At 51.0% G+C, this 14,197-nt stretch overlaps 1 long non-coding RNA gene across 1 annotated transcript; it reads left to right on the top strand.

Moving 5' to 3' along the window:
• Nucleotides 1–6,574: 6,574 nt before the first annotated feature.
• LOC109321905 lies at nucleotides 6,575–13,183 on the top strand. Its single transcript, XR_002104207.1, has 2 exons — nucleotides 6,575–6,706; nucleotides 12,319–13,183. It is a non-coding gene; the product is annotated as an uncharacterized LOC109321905 (long non-coding RNA).
• The last annotated feature ends 1,014 nt before the right edge of the window (nucleotides 13,184–14,197 follow it).

Raw genomic sequence — 14,197 nt, 5'->3', positions numbered from 1 at the left:
CCCAACAAACCAGGCAAAAATAAATACAAGATGTTGTTTCTTTTGTCCTATAGTCATGAGAACTGAACACACAACTCCTTCAGATTCATAAAATGAAGTCTAACCTTCTAGAGCACCTGGACAGTACATCCAACGCTTCGCTGAACATTACGTCCACACCTGAGTTAATGTTTTCAGCTAGTTTAAAACAGCCTGCAGGGCTGTGAAATAGGAGCTACTTCACAAGGTGCAACTAACAGACAGCAGGATTGCAGAAAAATGACTTGATCAGGTTCAGACCATTAAAAAAGGAGAGAGGACTGTTAACACCTGTGGGATGGAGAGTTTAGGAGAAGTCAAGTAGATTGTAATGAGCCACAAAGTCAGTGCTGCCTGCCTGGAAATGCTGCTATCGCTGCCCCAAAGTTTGTTTTACAGTTTGGGTAGAGCAAGACTGAAAGCAGAGGCAACTGCCCCTTGGATCTGCCCCTAGGGAGATCCAGGTTCAAGGCCTTCCTTGTGCAGCCAGTGCTTGGCACGCAGCAGAAGCCCCAGATGAGCGCAGTGTATGCACTAGGAGGGATGAAAAGGGGTTGAGCACAAAGCAGCAAAGATAAGGACCTCAGTTTGCATTGGCTCTGGTGCACAAACCAGCTCCCCCCCAGCTTATGCTGCACACCCAAGGCACGCAAAGCCAGACCCAGATGCTCTTCCTTGTGCCTAGCATCATAGAAGCATATGTGGCGGGCTTAGCGATAGCAGTCCAGCCCACCAGGCTTGTGATTGATGGAGAATGTCCACCAATCACGCGACTGCTGGGGAGGGACTTGCCTGGACCTGGTTGAAGACTGTGCCTTGCTTCAACCTGATTGGTCCAATGGCAATCCGGGGCGGAGCCACCGGAGAGAATAAAAGAGCAGCATGCCCAGCACGTGAATGGCTGCGTTGAGGGACGAAGAAGAGGTCCAGGCAAAAGACGGGCTGGCAAGAGCTGGCCAGCAAGGACGGAGCTGTGGCCCCCCAAGCGCTTGACGACCCTCCTCATCGGACGGGAGCAGCAAGTGGCCGCAACCTGCAGCCCCGCCGCTGAGAAGCGCGGCATCGGCGCACAGATCAGTGCACGGAGCTGCACAAGGCAGCTTGCGTCTGCATCCCCAGTCGGTGCATGGGACAGTGCGTGGAGCTGGGACTCCAGGAGCCACCTGGGGCAGCTCAGGTCCCCACTCCCTGGCAAGTGAGGACTTGGCAGACAGTGCAGCACGGAGCGAACCGAGAGGGATCGGGTCCCCTGAGAGCCACTCAGGGCGACTCGGGTCTACAGCCACTGGCACTGAGTCAGCGGCTCGGTGCAGACCGCGCTGCACGGAGGGTCCGGGCCTCCAACCCTAGCAGAAGGCAAAGCCCTCAGTGCATGCAACGGTGCCCAGGGCCGTCAGCGGCCCAAGAGGAGTCGGTGGCCTTGGGGGGCTTTGCGTGTATGTGTGTGTACGTGCGTGTGTGTGTGTATGTATATATATATGTATATATATGTGTGTGTGTATATGTGTATGTGTGTGTATATGTAGGTAGATAGATAGATAGATATCTTTTTAAATATATATATATTTACCTTTTTAGGAATTTGTAAATATTAATAAATTTGTATCTAGTTAATCTCTGATTGGCCTGGCCTGGCCCCCTGGGGATGGAGAGAAGCTGTGCAATGCCAACAGTTTCTACCCCTAGCACACCTGCCTGCCTCCAATCCCCTTCAACTGGGGAGGCAGTACATGCCAGAGTACCCCCAGGCTACACATAGAAAAGTAGTGCTGAAAGGGATCTCCATCTAGTCCTGAGGCAGGATCAGCCCTGTCTAAGCCATCCCAGACACCTCCGTTAGCACAACGACACAGTCATCCCTGACAAACCTGCAGGACAGCATCCTAAGTGAGCACAGGTGAAGCAGGGTGACCCCAGCAGCCAACATCCTGCTGTAGCAAAGGTTGATCATATATGCTCAAGAGATCCCAGGCAGAGGCCGTGCCCCACGGCTATAAAGAGCGGCAAACCACCCTCCCCAGCCCTTACTAATGTGGCCATGGGGTAAAATTGCCTCCTGACCCCAAACCTGCCCATCCGCCTGACCCTGAGTGGGGGGGCAAGACCCTCTAGCCAGGAATCCCCAGGTTTGAGCCCCAGCAGGAGCACTGGCACAGCCTGCTGGCCCCACATTGCAATCCACCCCCCCATTTCCATGCACCCTGAATAGCACAGATGCATGGGCATCCTATGAAGGCAATAAACCCACTGATCTCTCACCTTGGCATCAGGTCTTCCACATGCCACAGAGCTAGCATTGGCACTTCTCCTTGGCCCTGTTTTGCTCGCTGGACCCTGGTTCAAGGCGAGGCGAAGCTGAGATGCTGCGGGGAAGGCAAAGGGCTGTTGCATTTTTGACATACTAACAATTCCTCTCCCTGCACACTCCAGACAGCAGCGGCTCGCGCCTATCGGGCAGCGTTTACTTAGTAGCAGGAAGCCTGAAACTCGATGCCGGCTCCAGGAAAATCCTCAAGTACATTCAAACAATGCCTTTTGTTTATAGGCATCAATACGGTTGTTTCTCTCTACCATTGCCATGGCCAGTGCCAGAGCATTCGGATGGCTTCTGCTTCCAACTGCACCCGAGGTTATTGGGATTGGTAAATCTGCCCTGGATGTACAGTGGTGTAGAGGAAGACTTTATCTGTCTACCTAGGACAATCCTCTGGGCATCTAAGCACTAAACTGCATGACCAAACTAAATCTAAGCACTAAACTGCATGACCATAAATACACTTTGGTTATTTGGTTCAACTTTGGTTGCAAAAAGGATGGAGCTGGGCTGTTCTCAGTGGTGGTAGATGGTAGGATGAGGAGCAATGGGCTCAAGTTGCAGCAAGGGAAGTTGAGGTTGGATATTAGGGGGAAAAAAATCTTATTAGGAGGATGGTGAAGTATTAGAACAAGGTTAACCAGAGAGGTGGTGCAGTCTCCACCCTTGGAGGTGTTGAAGACCCAGGTAGACAAAGCCTTGGCTGGGGTGATGTAGTTGGGGCTGGTCCTGCTTGGAGCAGGGGGTTGGAGTAGATGTGACCTCCTGAGGTCCCTTCCACCTTCATTTGCTATGATTTAATGAGCCAGGGATACAACTAGGACATAGGTGGTTGGGGCTTGACTAGAAGATGGTAGCCAGGAGGAGGCAGAGGCCAGAATCAGGAGGCAGGGGTCACCAGCCGGGGGTCCAGACCAGGCAGCAATAGCCTGTCCCGGAGGTGGACGATCACCAGGCTAAGCCGTGAGCAGAGGCTGGGAGCTGAAGCAGAGCCAGCAAGGCAGTCTGGAAGCAAAGGGGTCCAGCCTGGGGAGTTATCCATTAGAGCCACCGTGCAGAGGCCAGAAACAAGGGTGAAGCCAGGAAGCAGGACTCCGGGGACAGGAAACCCAGAGCAGACAAGAAGGACCCAGGACGCTGCGAACACACAGGCAGGAGCCAGGAGCGGGGAAAGCAGGGATAGGGATGAACAAGAAAACTCACAACCTGGAATCAGCAACCCAAAGCCCCCCCTGCTATTGATTACTCTGCTAGGGTGCTGGTTACAGCCAGGCAGCATGGCCAAGGGGTAGTTAGACCACTGGTAGACTAACTACCCCTTTAAATATACAGGGGAGACGACCTGGATTTCATAGGGTTGCTTACTGGAGGTCAGCAAGGATTGCCATCACCACGCAGGCATCACCCCAGCCACGGCACCTCCTGTATCGAACCTACTCACAGAGCTGCTGCCCTCCAAGAGGTATCCAGCTTTTGGAGGTGGCTGTGGCTAGTCAATCCCAAAGCACCTGTCTTTTCACACATCTGGACCCACACCCCGGATTTGTGCTGTTGTTTGGGACTAGGCTGTCGGGTGTGATGTGCCAGGTCAGCTTCTGAGTGCTGGGGTGGCTCTTAATGAGCCTGCATCCCCCTTCAATCAGCCTTGATGCTGTGGGAGACAGTTTAGCAAATGCACCCACCCAGCAAATGCCTTTTGTTGCCTTCTGCGCAACTCTGTTCCCCGCCTGTCGGTGTGCCGGAGGTCTCCGGGGAATGGTGCCAGCCCCTGGTGATGCCAAGCACAGCTGGGTCATGCTGGAAAGGCCAGAAACTTCCCCACCCCCTGCATGGGATTGCTCTTCCCCTGCAGCAGAAAGCACTGGCTTTTGTGCTATATGCTCAGGGAGCGAATGCTAGCCCTGGAGCAAGTGAAGCGAAGCAATCAAGGGATATGTGGCTACTCAGGCACTAGTCAGGTCACTAGCCTGCGGCTCAGAAAGGCCAGGGCTCAGGTCCTCCTTCTCCCCTTTCTGTGCTGCTGTGCAATGGGGATATTGCAAGGATGATGCATGGGAAAATGCATATTGCAGAGACCCCACACGGCCTGCGCTGAGAGAGGCAGTGTGGGCTAATGGATAAAAGCCTGGGCTCAATTCCTGGTACGCCCCGTCTTGCTGGGTGACTGGGAAAGTCCTGTCCTCTGATTGCTCTTCAGTTCCCCCTTCAGAGCAAGGGGGATGATAAAACTGACCTCCATCCTGAAGCATCTCTGCGCTGGGGACAGCAAGCACTGGGTACGACCTGGGTGTTACTGTTGTTAGTTGGACCTGCAGGTACTATTCAGCCCCTTACCCCAGCTCACCATCAGGGAAATCGCATAGTAGTCCTGCACCTAGGACAGAGCAATCCCGAGCACTGGGGACAGGCTGGGGAGCAACTGGCCAAGCAGCAGCTCTGCAGAAAAGGACCTGGGGGGACAGGGGACAAGAAGCTGAACAGCCAGCAGCATGCCCTTGAGCCAAGAAGGCGACCGGCATCCTGGGCTGCGTGGGTAGGAGCATTGCCCGCAGATGGAGGGCAGTGATTATTCCCCTCTATTCAGCACTGGGGAGGGCACATCTGGAGTCCTGTGTCCAGCTGTGGGCCCCCGCTAGAGGAAGGGTGTGGACACATTGGAGAAAGGCCAGCAGAAGGCAATGAAAATGGTTGGGGACCTAGGGGACAGGACTGGCGAGGAGAGGTGGAGGGAACTGGGCTGACTGAGTTTGCAGAAGAGAAGACCGAGGGGATTGAATAGCAGCCGTCACCTCCCTGCCGGGGGGCTGCAAAGAGGATGGAGCTGGGCTGGTCTCAGTGGGGGCAGATGGCAGGACAAGGAGCAATGGGCTCGGGCTGCAGGAAGGGAAGTTGAGGTTGGATAGATATGACTTCCTGAGGTCCCTTCCAATCCTCCTTGTCTATGATCCTATGCTCAGTGCCTCAGTTTCCCTATTTGCAAAGCAGGATTGAGGCAATACAGCAGGTGGGTAAAGCCAGAGAGGTGGTGTAGTTTCCATCCTTGGAGGCTTTAAGACCTGGCTAAACAAAGCCGTGGCCAGGATGATGGAGCTGGGGCTGGCCCGCTTGGACCAAGGGTTGGACTAGATGCGACCCCTGAGGTCCCTTCCCGCCCTCGTTGCCTATAACTCTCATCTCCACGGTGAACCTAGCTATCCCCACAACTGTGGTGGGTCAGGAACAGGGGTCTCATCTAAAAACCCCTCAGGATCAGCCACTTGAATGCAGCTGCTTCCCGCGGTCACTGAGCCCCGCTTGCAGGACAGCAGCAGTGTCCACGTGTGTCCGGAGCCGTAGGCGTGGGATTGTTACTTTTCTCTATCTGCCCTTCAAGGCTGCAGCTGAAGTTTCCTCGTGCTCCTAGAAGCAGGTTTTGGAGGAGTCTGACAGCAGAATCGGGGAAAGAGGGAGGTACAAATCCGAAGAGGCAGCGCTGTCTCCTGGGGTCGGACGCCCAGGAACTGCTTCTGTCCCGGGCTCTCGAACTGGGGCAGAGCACTTGACACCAAGGTTGCGACCTCGGTGTCCCTGGTGCTTTGTATCTCGAAACTGCGGCTCTGTTGGGCCGGGACCGCTTCTCACGGGTCCCAGCACCAGGGGCCATGTAGCCAGCACACACCGCCACAGTGCAAACTATCCGTGCTGCTAGCCACGAAAGCGATCCTCATCACAAGCCCCGGCTGCATCCCCTCCCAACACTTGCTAGCATATCCTGCAGACTCGAAGCTCAATCAGGAAAATTTTCTTGCAAAGCCTGCAATGGAGGGTCACTTCTTTTCACCTGCCGCGAGCTGTGTGATGCTCACAGCGCGTGTTGTCCCCCAGACACGGTTCGGCTTCCTCCATCGTGGCACTGGCCTGCCCCCGCGCCTGATGACGGTCTGCTTTGTAGGTGTCTCCCCAGGGGTGCAGCATCTTTCAGCAAAACCAAATTGCCTTCGAAGAAGGAGACAGGGTTTGGGGGGGAAGGAGCAGATCCTTCCTCCCACAGCGCAGTGAAAGGCAGCATTGTCGGGCCGCGTGGCTCTATTCCCCCCTCGTGTGCAATGCTCTAAGCTGGGGCTCATTTTGCAAAGCGAAAAACCACCGTCTCCCTGTGTACGTGGCTCCTCTCCCCGCCTGTGCCAGCTTCTGTCGACGCCCCCGACTACGCAGCACTTGTCACAGCCCTTGCCAGGCGGACAGACCCTCACTTTGCACGGCTGCGTTTCTTGGATCGGCTCCCCAGCCCCTTGTCTCCGCCGGACAATTAGGAACAGGCTTCCAGAAGTGAGCTGCCCACGGAGGAGCGCTTCAGAGGCTCTGCCAATCCTCCAGTGACCCTGCGACCTGGAGGTAACATCCATACTAAGCTGTTTTTAAGACAAACAGAAGGAAATACTTAGGTGTAAAATTACTTGGCAGGGGCCAGCCCGTTTCCTCTTTGACAGGGGCAAAATAAATACAATAATGGCCCGTGATCCTGCAAAATGCAGCCACCCACTAAGAGAAAAGGGGGATGTGCTCTCCCTTTGGATGCAGCTTGGTGACCCCAAGAGCCAACGAGGCAGAACAGCGCCGAGCTCTCTTCTGCCGCGTGGCTGAACAGGGTCGAGGGGGAGGACAAGATGCGCACCTGGTTCCCGACGTGCTCCCCCCAAAGGCCTTTGCTGCAATAAAAATAGATGGTCTTTATCTGAAGCAGAGGTTGTCGACCTTTTAGGCCCAAAGTACCCCTCATTAGACTCAAGGCACCCCTAGGAAAATGCCAGCTCTTTGCTTTCACTCATTTTACGACTGTGGAAAAAATACCAGAGCAATTCTTCTGTTGCAGGAGGTTTAGGCTGCAGATTGTGGTTGGAAATCTCAGGGTCTGGCATGGAAGTGCTTGCACACCTACCAGTGCTAGTCGTGTGTGGGACCCTTAAGAGGATCTCACCCCACTGCGGTGCCCTATCTCTGCCCTAAGGATGTGATAACGAGAGTGCAATAGGGCCTCACAACCCAGGGAGAAAGGCAGAGCCCCTCTCTGTGTCACCCTTGACCATCTTGCTTCTGCTCTGAGGGTCATCGTGGGAATTTCTAAGTGGCTTATTCCCCTCTCCCCGGCCTTGATGTAGGGAGTGAAAAAGCAGAGGTAGCCCATGTAAGTCAGAGAGGTCTCGTATTCTCAGAGAGGTTGTAGATAACGAGGGCTGGAGGGGAGCTCAGGAGGTCACGTCTAGTCCAACCCCCTGCTCCAAGCAGGACCAGCCCCAAATGCATCATCCCAGCCAAGGCTTTGTCTAGCCGGGTCTTCAATACCTCTGAGGATGGAGACTGCACCACCTCCCTGGGGAGCCCGTTCCAGTGCTTCACCACCCTCCTTGGGAGAAAATGCTTCCTAATATCCAACCTCAATTTCCCTTGCTGCAAATTGAGCCCATTGCTTCTTCTGTCATCTGCCCCCACTGAGACCAGCCCAGCTCCAGCATCCTTGCAGCCCCCCTGGAGGGAGGTGAGGGCTGCTATCCAATCCCCCTCGGTCTTCCCTTCTGCAGACTCAATCAGCCCATTTCCCTCAGCCTCTCCTCACCAGGCCCGTCCCCCAGCCCCACAACTATTTTCACTGACAATTCTCCCAAGTGTCAACATATTTTCTGCAGTGGGGGGCCCACAGCTGGACACAGGACTCCAGATGTGGCCTTGCCAGTGCTGAATAGAGGGGAAGAATCACTGCCCTCCGTCTGATCCCCTTCCCTTCTTAATCTGCTACTCTGCGTTGTGCTCTCTGCCCCATCCAGCACTGTGTTGCCCTCTCTGAGCAGCTGCATCCCACACACACACAGGCTGCTCTTGCTGCCTGTGGCTCACCTGCTGCAGGTAGGCCACCCGTGTCCTATGGGATGGTTCGCAGGCTCTCTGAAGTCCTGCAGCCCGGACCCTGCAGCCTTTGGGCCTGAGCATATTTCTCTTGGTTGAAATAGGATGTGGTCGTGCAGGTGTGTGGTAGGTAGGGTCAGACGCAAAGGATCTCACAGTCCAGCTGGCCTTACAAACTATTCATTGAGGAGTGTAGCCCTACTGATTTCAGTAGAGTAGCATTGGAGGGAAACCAGAGTAGTGCCTTGGTGAAGCAGACTTTAAACAAATCCTGACGTAGGGTGCTGATGACATTCATGACTTTCAACGCGGAAACCTAGCCTCAGGAAAGTCCGCGGATGTTGACTTTAGTGGGAACAAGACTTCATCCCAAATTTTAATCGGCTTTATTTTTTTCTCACTCCTCCCTATGTTAGTCTGTTTTGAGTCCGCTTGAGCAAGGAAAAGTAGGCACGGTCCCCCCTGTCCCTTCTAATCAATGCCGCTTTTGTGTGTCTTTAAGAGCACAATGTTAAAACACGCAGGGCCAGATGCTATTCACCTACTGGGCACTGAAATGGGTTTAGATGCCTATTCACCTCTTCTCAAGACCCTAAAAAGCAGCTAATGAAGAAAGTGGCTACTCCTGGCTGCTTTTTATAACTTAGCTTTAAGCTAAAGTGAGGACAGGTGACAAAAGCAGGTATGTTGATGTTTCTTCAGGGGCTTGAGTCGGGTGGCATAGGATCACACTTAGGCAGCTAGGATGTGCCCTCGGTTTGCCAGAATAAAACCTGGTGTAAGCTGTGCCATGCTGCTCTTCTAATAAACGCTCCGTGGAGAGGATAACAACCTACTGCTGCTGCTACCAAATGCTCAAGCAGTCAAGTTTCAGTTCCTGCTGACAGTAACATTTCTCGGTGGCACTAAAATGTGTTACTGATAGCAATTAATGTAATTTTCACCATCTTTGTATTTGAGATGCTACTTGGCCTGGGTTCAGTTGAAGAATAATACTAGCGGGGTCAATTTTAGTAGAATAGGATTGAATTATTTGGTGGGGGTGGGGGTGGTGATGGTGATGATGACGGAGCTCAGACCCAATGGTTGTGCTGTTATGCAGCCTTAGTATTTAGGAAGAGACTATTTGCTTCAACACAAGACGTAATATGGGACCTAAATACCTTCACATCTCATGACGCCACTCCCGGAAGCAATGTGCTATTCGCTTTGCCACCCATCCATCTTACCATAGACCATGGTCCCTCGACAGGTCTCCAAGTCTCAGGACTATCCTGAGCCTAGGCAGCTCATCAGACCAGCAGGGTGAAGGCATGCTAGCATCCATTGCCAAAAGTGCTCAGGGGAGTGACCTCTTCTCCCCAGCCCGATGACCCTGGACTTTCTCACTGCAAGCCCAGGTCCTACAAGTCTGGAACAAAACTCAGACTCCTGATGGAGGATGTAGCCAATGCCTTACCCACTCTGCCATTGGGACCTTATGGTGGCAAGGCTTTGGGAGGGCCCCCATCCCCTTGCTTTCCCCATGGCAAGTTAAAGGATGTTTGTGATGTTCCAGGCAGTGGGACTTGTCATTTTGTGTGAAGTTTTGAGAACAGATTACACAAATACTTATCTAGCTGAGCCTGCCAGAAGTAGGGGGTTGGACTAGATGTGATCTCCTGAGGTCCCTCCCTAGGCTGCTAGGATCCTATGGTCAACTATACCGAGTCAAATCGGAAATAACTCCATAAAAGTGGAATGTCAAAAAAGCTGAGAGTAAAACTGCATAAAACCTTCCCTACCAAATCCAAAGACCTTCCTGTAAGACATGCAAATGTATTCAATGTGCTTATTGAATGTGCCTATTACAGCCTAAGTTAGCTTTTTTTTTTTGTTGAATCTACAGCTGGCAACTAACACATAGCTTTACTTTATTTTTTCCACATATATTCAGTGCTGGGCCAGTATGGCAACATACCTGTGGCTTAAGTCACTTAATTTATGCCTGGACTTAGACTATAGCAATCTGTTGTTATTCCATTTGGAATAGGGGTTTCCTGAGAACTCATAGGATTTCTAAGATGATCACAATCACAAAAACTTTTCATGGGAAAAGAAAGGTACTTTTCTGACCTGCCACACCAAGGAGATCCAATTCCAGCTGGCTAGTCAACAAATACTTTATAAGGCTGCATCAGATGAGTCATATTGGAGTGGGACAAGCAAGGAATGGAAGATGGTGATTCCTAAATTTACTGGAGGCAACTGTGGTGCCTTAGGAAGAGCTGAACCACTGGGGGACTTATGACCCCGGGGTGCAAACATCCTGGCTTCCTCAAGTGCAAGGAATGCTACAGAGCAAAGTCACACGGGCAAAAAATATTGGGGAAGTGCCCAGACATTCCCCATGGTGTGGCAACCCAGAGTGCAGCGATGGCTGCAAGTCTGGGATCAGTTTTGCCTCTGTTGCCTCAAGGTTATGGGTCTTGTCCTTGCTGCCTCTGAAACTTGCTGCACATCAGTACGTTTGGTGAAGAACACACCGAAGCTCCAGGGGTCACGGACATCAGGGGAGAGATGGATGAGAGCACATGAGACTGGCACTGACTCTCCATGCATTTCTGGACTTCTCTCCAGTCTTTATAGGGATGGATGGCTTTTGCAAGCTGCTTCTCCAGCTAGGTTTCTTGCAGACCCTGGGCATCTTCCCCAAAACTGTCCTATACTTAGACCTGTTGGCAAACATCTTTAAGGCTCAGAGTAAGATCTATCTTGGAAAATCCCGGGGGGCATGGGAGTGTATGTAGGCAATGAATGGGTCATTGGAGAAGAGAGATGGCGCATGGTTATTTTGTGATGCTTACCGCACATTAGCCTAATAACACTGTGCAATAGGCTATTAGCGTGGTTTTTGACCACCACGCTACTTCTCAGTGTTATTAGGCTAATGCGCAGTAAGCGTCTTGTGTAGACACGCCCAGTGAAGCAATCAGTTGACTTCATGGCTCATCATAATCTACCTGACCCCTTCTAAACACTACATCCCACAGTTGTGAACGACCCTCTCTCCTTTTTGATGGTCTTGATGCTACACCAATCAAGCTACCCTTTGTTCTGCAATCTCACTGTCCATGAGCTGCTCCTGGTCATGAAGCTCCTATTTCACAGCCCTGCAGATTGCTTTATCTTATTCTATTTGTTTTTGCTTCAATCTTATACTGAATAATATAGCCGTAGTCCCCTAGCATATTAGTAAAGCTTCTAGTTTATTTTTAACTGGAGAAAAATATGCGTTGTGTCATATGTGATGATGCACTTCAACATCTGACACTCCCCTTTCCAAAATTTTAGATCCACCCATGCATTCAGCCCTGAGGGAAATGCTTCCTTGGCCAGTTATCAATCACCTTACTAAATTTCCTATGGTGCCATTCAACTGTATTAATGAGGAAACACTCTTTCCTTTTCCTGTCATCCCCTCATATTCACGGCCCAACTTCTCACTCCTATAGTTGAGGGAGGCTTCTTCAGACAAGTGCTCCTGATTACACCACCTTGATACACCTCCATCCTGGGCACAGTATGAGATAAAGGCACAACAGGAAAAAAGCCAGGCCTGAAATTAAAAACTATCATCATATATATGCATAAGAGGGCTGAATTGAGGTTGCACATTGTCAACATTTCTTGACTTCTGACTGAATGAATTTGCAACCTTACACTAAAGACAGGGACTCATATTGACATCACATCATTCATTAGGGTTGAGGCCTTTGGATCTATTGCACAGACCTGTTAGGAACCGGACGCTTTGGCCCTAAACACAACGTAGGTAAGTGCAGGGGAGATGAGGCTGTTTCCACTCACTGCCCTTCCAAAGATGGTGAAGGAGTTGGTTATTACGTGCTCAGGGTATCCTAGGAAGAGGATTATGCCTCATGCTACAAAGGAATGCAGAAACCCCATAATCTGGTTTGACCCCATAATCCAATTCAACAAAGCCCTGGCTGGGATGATGCAGTTGGGGCTGGTCCTGCTTGGAGCAGGGAGTTGAACTAGATGCTTCACCTTTCCAGAAACAAGCTTTTTCCCTTGGACGGTTATTCCAGTGCATTTCCTTTAAGGTTTCCAACGAACGCAAACCCCAGATAATGATCTGATGACGGAGAAAGCACCAGCTGGGAAATCTGCAAATTCCTAAAGGAGGAAACGGACTGAAAAGCCCTAGATGGGGTTCCTCTAAAGTGCCCTGACATTTTCATGGCAGATATTTGAGATGGGCCTCACTCATAGACGGAAGATCTGAACTCAGGCTCTTTTAAGGCAGCTTTGCTGGTTAGGTTTCCTGGCATTAAAAGTCCCTGTTTTTCATTGCTTATAACTACCAAATATTAACTGTTCAGGCTGGATGTCTGCCTGGGATCCGGTTTTCTCAGGAAATGTTAGCCAGCATAGTCCAGCTGCTTGTGAGAACAAAGCAATGGGGGAATATACCTAGTTTTGCCCATGTTAAAAACATTTCGATCAGCCTTCTCCGGGCAACTGGGGCACCTCCATCATTCACGCAAGGCACTTAACATTTCGTAGGATGCTTTGTGTCAGCGTTGTACCTTTTGCCAATCCTGAGGCAGCCTGCCAAAGTTGAGGGAGGTTATAAACCATTGAAAAATCCCTCTTTGCACATGCTCAGTAGCCAAGTTATGCAAAGTTTCCATCCTCAATGAGCTCAGTGAGGTAAGGGACTTCCCCTGTATTTGAGGTAGCAGCCTTTGTCCTTTATTACCTGTAGGGAACCATCATTTATTGTTCTTCAGCTGCATCCTCTAGCTCTTCCCTGGGCTCTGATGGAAGTCTGGAGAGGAGCAGGGTGACTTTTTCCTCCCTCGAGAAGCTGTATTTCACCAACAGCAGACTCTTGATATGCCTGAAGAAGGGTGTTTGTGCTCAAAAGCTTGCAAAGAACAATTTTTCCAACTATTTAGTTGGTCTGGGGGAAATACCATGACCACTAAAGCGGTTTTCCTAGTCACTGGAGATAACCGCTTTTCTGGCATGGGTAGAGGTAATGTATAGCCAACCTCCCACTTTCATTTCCAATGGGAAGATCTTGGCTTTATGCCCACTTTACGGAAATGGGAGACTCCTCCCTAGCTTGCTCCTGCAGCCATATGGCTGAGGACAAGTGAAACTCAGGGGGGCGTCTGAACCCCAAGGCTTGGGCCTGCATGGAGGACGCCCGCCAAAGGATTTGAAAACATCTGAAGCCGCAGGCAGAGGTGGAGGATGTTTGCCAGTAGTAGGGCCACATATGGTTCTTAAATGACTCACAGCTTTGGAATTGATTTGGCTTGAAACACGAAAAAGTTTCCTCAAAAAAAAAAATTAAAAAATGAATTGGTCTAATAAAAGATATCACATTTACCCAAAGAATTTGGTCTACCAACAGGCTTGGTGATCCACATCCTTGAACTATAGAAGATACAAAGAGCAAGACTTTCACCCAAAGAAAACCAACTTTTCTTTGCAGTTTACTGTCATTCTTGACTTCTGGGATGTTGAGGTGGCGTGAGATCCAGGAGCAGAATAAGTGTAGAAATGCTCAAAGACTTGGGGTGAAACTTTCCCTCCCACTAAGCTATTGGGGTAAGCAAGGTCACGATGGGCAAGGACACCGTCTTTCTTGTCTTCTCGGTGGTAACTGTGTTGAACCTAGGCAGAGTGAGGGAAAAAGCTGTTTGGTTGGCATGGGAAGAGGACAGGTTTTGAACCAGGTGGGGGCAGATAGTGGGTGCAGATTGGGGCAGAGAGCTTGGATAGAGGTAGGGGGAGCTGAGATTGGGAATTGGAGAGGGAAAATCGGACTGTGAGGACAGTCAAACCAGGAGCCAATGGGGCAGACATAAGAAAGAGTGAAAGATGTGAATACCAATTCCAGAGGAGACGTATTGGGTCTAGCTGGTAAAGAGATCAGCTGGGGAGAAGAAATATGGAAAGAGAGTGATG

Source organism: Crocodylus porosus, unplaced genomic scaffold (genome assembly GCF_001723895.1).
Source record: "Crocodylus porosus isolate Cpor-Errol unplaced genomic scaffold, CroPor_comp1, whole genome shotgun sequence".
Taxonomy (NCBI): domain Eukaryota; kingdom Metazoa; phylum Chordata; order Crocodylia; family Crocodylidae; genus Crocodylus; species Crocodylus porosus.
The sequence above is the reverse complement of the archived record's forward strand: the minus strand, read 5'-3'. Positions and strand labels throughout refer to the sequence as shown.